The 8,379-nt window shown below is 42.2% G+C and overlaps 1 protein-coding gene across 1 annotated transcript in view; it reads right to left on the reverse strand.

The window, feature by feature from the left end:
- The window catches only part of IL2RB (interleukin 2 receptor subunit beta), a 41,004-nt gene extending 39,358 nt beyond the window's left edge, over positions 1 to 1,646 (reverse strand). The window contains exon 1 of the mRNA XM_061639049.1: positions 1,612 to 1,646. The gene's annotated coding sequence lies outside the window, so the exon portion shown is untranslated. The remainder of the gene's footprint in view (positions 1 to 1,611) is intronic.
- Between the last annotated feature and the right edge of the window lie 6,733 nt (positions 1,647 to 8,379).

Raw genomic sequence — 8,379 nt, forward strand, 5'->3', positions numbered from 1 at the left:
CCAATTTCCCTGCTTTTTAAAGTTTGAGAGAAGTATCTGTGGGCTATAGGTACATTCTTAAACCGCAAGGTATTTTGCCTATTAGTGAATAAATAAGGATGTTTGAGGAATTCAATCTTTGTGAATTCTGATACAAGCTGACCTGATCTGTATCTCCCAGACAAAAAATGTTGATTATCCACTAACTTTTACATTTCCTAGTGATCTGGTTCAGTTCATGGTCAAACAAAAGAAAAATTTTTTACACATTTTTCAATGCATTCTGAGAGAAAATGCATTTATTTCTTAATGAAATGTTTAGACAGTTCTTCATTACAAAAGAATCACAGACTGTTTTAGAAAATACTATAAAACAATATTATACAAAACAAGTAAAATTATCAATTAATTATAAAAGTATCACACATAACAGCAGCAGTTTAACACCCCCTAAAATCTTTAATAGCCTACTTTTCAATCACCAAATGCCTGGGAGAACAGATGGGGCATTCTGCACCTCCAGTGGGAGAGAGTTTCATAGGGTGCAATAGAGAAGGCCCTGATCCTGTGTCAGCACCTAGTGTACAATAGCCAATGGCAGGACAATAAGAAAGGCCTCCCCTGCTGGCTTTAAACATATATTTACATTATTAATTGAAATGCAGAGTTTTGTGTGGATTTTTTAAAAGAAAGAAGGAAAAGTGGTGGAACCCTGCAGATTAATGCAGAAACAGGATGGAATGGACTTGTAAGTGAGCACATCCCAAAGTGAAAGAGACAGGAAATAAATTAACATGTCCATCCCTACATATATGACCCATTAATTTCAGTGGGAAAGAATTACATGTGATGATTTGCATATGCATATGCTTTACCGGTTGATCAGTGGTGGATAACATATTTGACTCTGCTACGCCACATTTCCAATAAGGATCAGGGATGTGCAATATTACCACTATGGGGTTTTGCAGTAACTGTCCCTTGTTTGTTTGTTTATAAAGAAAACACGTTGCCATTCAATTAACAATTTCTAGGGCAGTTTTCAATAAATCCTTTGGATTGATGAAGATAGAATATTTTCTAAATACATCTCAATCTCCAGCAGTGAAAGACTTCAGGGATGCCAACACTAATCTCGGGTTTAGTTTTCTTGGAATGAAGGTCACTGGAGACTGTGGTATCTTTTTGATATATGGTTTTATTTACACATATATACAAGCTGAGCATAAGATGGAAGGGCTCACAGCATTAACACTCCATCAGATCTTGTTCCCTCATTAAGTTCTCAAGGAGGCCTGGAAAACCATAGCTTTCATTTCAGCACAGAGAACAAGTCCAGCTTCCCAGCTCCAGATGAGCCTAGCCCAGACAAGCCCCTGGTCTATTGTTCTCCTACCGCTAGGTTGCTGCTGCTTAAGGTCTGCACCTCCTATAGGGGCTGGATCCTACCCTCTAAAGCCATTTTGGGCTAGCCAAGGGGCAAAGTCACTTGAGGATTTTATCTCACCCATTTTCCCAAGTGCTGCCTGCCCCTCTCGCACATGCACACACTCCTCCAACTGTTCCTCCTGCACTTTTTCTTCCACAGCTGGTACACATGAGGTGAAGAAATTATCAACAGCAGATCCTCACCTCCAGCCTAGAGTTCACTCTTCTCTGAGGCACTTTCTTCCTACTTCTCTGGCCTGTTCTCCTCCAGTTCTTGGGGCTTTCCTTCTATCTTTCTGGTGTCTTCTTCACTGACAGGCTCTTGGACCACCATAGCCTCTTCCTTCTCTGCTGCTGACTACAATTTCTTATAGTCCAAACCCTTCAGTTGTCCATCCACTCCCTGGATCTCTTTAGCTACTCTGGTCTGGATGCCCTGAAGCTGGGCTCCTGGATCAATTTCAGTTCATTGTAGCAGCTGATCAAGCAGAGCCCTCACCTCCTTATAGTAGGGACTACAGACTCTTTTAGCTGAATATGGGAAGCCTTCACATTTACCATTCAAGACTGCTTTTAAGTTGCTCCGGCCCTGGCATTTGCTGCTCTGCTTGCTGCTGGATCTGCGGCTGGAGTGTTTCAGTTCCTCCCTCTGTTATGACTCAGGCATGCTTTGCTCACTGTTCCTCTTCTGTAATGGTTGCTGGATCAATAAACATATTCAATTTGATTCACAATTCCTCTCTCAGGAAACACTATCCAACTTCTGACACCAGTGTTATACGCATCCCAGTCTCTGAACTGTGAGAGACTTTGGGGCGCTAGCCCCTACCTCAGGTTTGGTTGCCTTGGAGTGAAGGTCACTGTAGACGGTGGTGTCTTTTTGATATATGGTTTTATTTTCACATCTCTACAACCTGAACATAAGATGGAAGGGCTCACAGCTTTAATACTCCAACAGATCTTGTTTCCCCATTAGGTTTCCAGGGAGGCCCCCAAAGCCATAGGTTACCAGCTCCAAATGAAGCTAGTCGAGGCTAGCCCCTGGCCTATTGTTCTCCTACCTCTAGGTTGATATGTTATACTTATGGTATTGAAAAGGTTTTTTTGTTTGCTGCGACATTTGTTATTGTTTTATTACTGCTGTTGTATTATTTTATTATGAAATTGTTTTTATAATTGTTTGCTTTTCTTGTAAGCCACTTTGAGCACAATGTTTTGTGTGTAAGTTGCTTTGAGTTCCATTTCGGGGGGGGGAGCGACTAATAAATAAACAAATAAATAAATAATGTGTCCAGCCAGGTGAGGGGTGGAGGCATACACTCTCATTCTGGAGGCATCACTAGCTAGTTGTCTGTAAAGCAACATATTTGTACCTGACTCTCTTGAGACATGTAAGAAGGGTGCTTAACAGGCTGGTTTCGTTCTATTATGGACTCCCATCTTAAAGATATAAAGCCACAGGCTTGGAGGGGACCCAAAGATATCATCCAAACCAACCCCTTATCCTGTCACACTATGATGGATCATGATAATGATGATTTCCAGTTCCTAGGTGCTGTACCAGTCTTCCTCAAACTGTTGCCCTCCATATGTTTTGGACAGCGATTCCCATCAGTCTGTGCTATATAATGACTAAAAAAAGGCAAAACTTTGCCTACAGACTTTCAATTATTTAAAGATGGGGGAAATAAAAGTAAAAGGACCATCGGGCTGCAATCTTATACTCAGAGTAAGTCCCATTGAACTCAGTGGGGCTGACTACTGAGTAGATGTGTATTCCTTACACAGTCATTCAGGAACAGCCAGGCTGAAGAGGTGTATTCCCAGGAGGGCTTTAAATATATTGCAAAAACATGCCCATAAAGAGATAGACCAGACGTTGGCAAACGTTTTGGACTCCTGAGCTCATTTGCAAACTGGAGAAACTTTTGAGGGCAGTGAACACATACTGCAGCCTATTTGATTGGTGGCAATAGAATGCTTCTTTCTACTTTCAGCATGGGAAGGGGAGGGGACCCTGGGTACACCAGGATAGGTAGGCCTTTTGGCCACATATGCACCTGCGGGCACCACTTTGGTGACCCATGATGTACACCTATATTAGACCTATATTGAAAACAATACAGGTCCATCCCTAAACGTGTTTACTACCAATGACCCCCCCTATAAAACCAAATTCATTTCTCGACAATCCTGTTTGCACTAGCTCATCCCACTTTTGCAAGGATTTTGGAGGAGCCAATCATGTTTGCATTCTGACATATCGAAAAGTGTTTTTCCCCCAAATGTGAGGCAGAGTGGTGCTCACAAAGATGAGGTTGTGTGTAGGAATGCATCCACAATTGTTTTTCAGTACTATGCCCTCTAACAATGAACTCAGTTGGTGAGTGCCAATAGGACTGTGGTCAAAGCAGGGCCACGGAGAAGCATGAGGGAGATATTTGCATGCTTATCGGAGTCCCAAGGTTTGCAGAAGTAGAAGAGATTATTTAGGGTGGATGTTAAGGGGGGAAATTAAGGGTGGAAATCCCTCCCCCACCTCATCCCCCCAAAACAGGCGAATGAGGACTACTCAGTGGTCACAAAATACACACAAGTGTAGAGAGGGAAACAGAAATCTGGAGGGTGGGGAATGGAATGGAATCTTTTGAAAGAGGACATGGCTGGCTGGAATAGAGAACAGGATCATTCTAGAGTGCAATATTTTGTTGCAGGTTCCATGCAGTACTTATTTTACTTACTTTATTTTTATCCTGCTTTTCAGACACTTGTCTGTCAAAGTGGCTTACATCAAAAGAGAGAGAGAGAGAGGCCCAGCCAGCAGGCTTACAAACTAAAAAACACAAGGGAAGGGAAGTGGAGGGAAGCAGTAGAGGGGAAAGATCGGTTCTTTAAAGTCAGAACAAAGTGGTGAGTTAGAAGCATTTATATACAGATTGGGTCAAGCTGATCTTCCCTTCCTGGTGTTCTTCCTTGCATAGCAGTTGATGGCTCTTGTTCCTTTGGCTGATGGATGACTCCAGAGTGCCCTTTCTCTTTGCTTTTGAAATCCCGGGTCAACTGGCAGCAGAGTGTTCTTCCTGTCATGGAGAGGGTTGTAACATGATTAATGAAACTGAAGTTCAAGAAAGCATGTTCTCTTGGGGGGAAGCTGCTTCCAGGTGAACAGCTGTTCGCTCTGGACACAGCTTTTATTTTCAATAAAGTTTTGTTATTGGACTAGTGTGCAATGCATCTTTCTTTTCACAACTTGAATATGGCAGCAGCAGATGAACTGTGACTTCTTCAAAATATAGCAAGCTTTAAGTGAGGGGTGGGTCCCCTGGGAAGAGGGATTGATTGTTAAACCATTCTGAGCATTATAGTTCTATGAGGGGAATAGGGGTCTCCTAACAACTCTCATCATCCTTCACAAACTACAGTTCCCAGGATTCTTTGAGGGAAGCCATTACAGTTAAAGTGGTATAATAGTGCTTTAAATGTGTGGTGTTGATGTAGTCTAATTAGAGTGGCACATACCAATCTGTACTGTTCCATAACAGATAAAACAAAAGCTTTATCCTTTCTTGCACAGTCTGATTTATATACAGTTTGAACTCTTCTTTCCATCGGCTACAGACTGTTAGTGGTATTATCAATGCTTTTTTGGTAAACAATGAAGTGCTGGTATTCATATCTTGATAAAAGTATTGTAGGTGCCAGCACAACATGGCTGGTACGAACAGGAGTTATAGGCATGATAATGCGTTAAATGTATGGTGCAGGTGTGGCCTAAAACTAAGCATAGGTTCTACCCTGACAGCAGTACTGGGAGCCTCGGTGTTATCCTATAAGAAATGCAGCTGTTGAGAGGCACACATTTTTCACCAGAGAGCTATCACAGGGTAAAGAATTGCCTCTTATGTCATTGTCAGGTCACACTGGCTACAAAACTCACAGTTTTGAAGATTTAATATATTTTGATTAGGCATAGGACAGTCTGTGAAATCTGGGACCACTCACTGCAGCTTCTCAGGAAAAATAATCTCACACTAGACAGATGCCTAGATAGCGTGTAGCAGAAGTCTTGCGAGAAAGACTGAAAGCCCTGGGAGGTGCTTCTTCTTTAGAAATGCATGCAGTGAGACAACAGCTGAAACCAGTAACCCAATCCTCCATACCCAGTGGAAGATGTATGTTCTATGGCAAACAGCATGAGAAAGTAATGAAGAAGCATCCAGCATTAGCGCAGCTCTGCAGGGGATATGGCAACTGACTGAATCACTTCAGCAGTATGTGAAAAAGCAAAGGGAAGCTCACTAGAGACACTGTCAGACTTGTACAGGAGGAAAATGGCACATCAGACGGTAGTGATGACACCATGGCTCTCTTCCTCAGCCCACAAAAATGACTTCTATTGAGTCACAGGAGAAAAGAGGCATTACACAAACTGCAGTCAATGCAGCTATGCTGGCGGGATGATGGGCTATGCGTTTCCAGCTGGATAGTGGGGCCTCCTGCAGGGTGACTCCTGCAAAGTGAACTGGGTTCCAACACCCCTGTCAAACAGATCAGACAGCTCCATGCAGTCAGCAGGAAAATGCAACATTATAATAATTAAGGTTGCATCCAAACCATCCATTTAAAACACTCTTATGTCTCTTTAAAGAGTCATGTCTTTCCCTTAAAGAATCCTGGGAACTGTAGTTTGCTGAGGCAGAGCTACCATTCCCAGCACCCTAAACAAACTATACTTCTTAGGAATCCTTGGGGAAGCCATGACTGTTTAAAGTGGTAGGATACTGGTTTAAATGGATGGTGTGGATGTGACCTAACCTTAGACATAAGTGCTGGTACCGGCTGACTTTTGTGATTGTGGAAGGAGGCAGCAACAAACCTGTGTGAGGAAACACTGCCATACAGGCCATAGATCTGATAGAGCTCCAGCATCAGAATGTCCTTGCTCCTGTTTATTTACTTTGTTTATGAATTGCTTCCTATGAAACATCTCTCAAGGCAATAACAACATATATTCAGGAAGTTAGGAATACGTTCACATGAACCATGGGGATCCTATGGGGATGTTTTCAGGAGACAAGGTTGCCTGGAAGGTGAGCTATGAGGTGATGTAGACCATGCAGTGGACTCAGGGTGTTTGCCACGAAGAAAACAGTCTTGCTGAGCTATACGACCCAGTGGAAGAGCAACTGAAAAAGCTACCAAGTGCACCATGAAAAATCAGTACTACTTGGGTAAGCACCATGCTAGTGGTAAAAAAGCCATCAGGCAGACTTTGCATTTGCCTTGGCCCAAACCAGTTGAACAAAGCACTGAAGAGATGCCACTACCCTCTAGCTTCAACAGATGACAGGTTGCCAGAACATTCAAAAGTGATAATCTTTACAGTCTGTGACATAATGAATGGATTTTGGCATGCAAGATTAGATGAAGATTCCAGTATACTTAATAGCAGCCGTGGGCAAGCTGCATAGTCCCAAGGAGCCCAGTTGCCCCCCAGCTGGCAGTTGGGGAGAAGGAAGGGGCTGGTTTGTGCAGCTGTGGCAAGATGAGTAGGCCCTAGCCAGCTAGGGAGGACTAGCCTCAGAGGGAGGCAATGGTAAACCCCCCTTGAATACTGCTGACCCTGAAAACCTTATTCATAGGGTAGCCATAAGTCAGGATCGACTTGAAGGCAGTCCATTTCCATTTTCAATACCTTTACAACACCCTTTGGTCAGTTAAGATGGCTTAGTATGCCAATGGGGATCAGTCCAGCTCCATAAGAGCCTATCCCAAACACAGAAAAGGCTTCTTGGACTGGAATGAATATAATAGCAGATGACATCTTCATAGTAGACAAGAGCCATGGTGTCACAGAAGTGAAGAAGGAGCAGGAGAAGTAATTGCAGACCTTTCTATAGCACTGCAGAGACAAAAATGTCAAACTGAATGCAGAAAAAATATGACTGAAGCAGAAAGTAGGAATATATATTGGGTATGTACTAACAGCAGAGGGACTGAAAGCAGACCCTTGAAAGACTGAGGCAATCTGAGACATAACAACTCCAACAAAAGAGATGCAATGCAACTTTTATTGACAGTTTCCATGTAAATATTTTATATTCTTTGAAAACTGCTGAGAGGTTTTGTTTAAAATCAAGCAGTATACAAATTCTGTTAAATAAATAAAATTATTTTGAATTGTGTCCTCATTTGGCTACCATTGCTGAACCAATGCAATAAGGCAGGATGTTGAGTAGGAATTGAAAGGTCTAGAATAGCAAGCTTTTGATTTGTTGGGTGAAAAATGATTACCAATGCATCAGTCTTGCAGAAGTATCAGCCAGGACAACACTACTATGTGATACATTCAAGAAAAGTCTTTACAGGGCCACCCAATTGTTTATGCAAGCAGAGTCCTCTCAGGGATTGAGCTGGGTTATGCCCAGATAGAGAAAGATCTCTTAGCAGTGGTTTTGGGAGTGGAGTGATTCCATCAGTACACTTATGGTGATGCACTCAGAGTACTATCAGACCACAAACTATTTGAGACCATAATAATGAAATCTCTAAGTGCTCCAACGAGATTATAGTGCATGTCAATGCACCTGTGCTATGATGTAGAGATTAAACATTGAGCAGGTCAATTACTGGTGTTAGCATCTTTGTACATCTGGAGAAGGGGACCCAGAGAGTGAATTTATCAATATGTTACACTTTCTCCCAATTTCAACAACCAAACTCTACAAAATTAAGGAAGATACTGAAAAAGACATCTAGCTTCAGAGCGTCAAGGAAGCAATACTTAAAGGATGGCTTGAGAACACCAGTCATGTACCATTAGGGGCAGAACTATATTTCCTAACAAAATATGAACTCAATGTACAGAATGAAATTGTCTTTAGAGGGCAGAAAACAGTTTTTCTAACTTCCTTATATAAGGAAATTGTGCACAAAATACCCACATCACACCTGGCCATTGACAGATGTCTT

This window comes from Rhineura floridana, chromosome 8 (genome assembly GCF_030035675.1).
Source record: "Rhineura floridana isolate rRhiFlo1 chromosome 8, rRhiFlo1.hap2, whole genome shotgun sequence".
Taxonomy (NCBI): domain Eukaryota; kingdom Metazoa; phylum Chordata; class Lepidosauria; order Squamata; family Rhineuridae; genus Rhineura; species Rhineura floridana.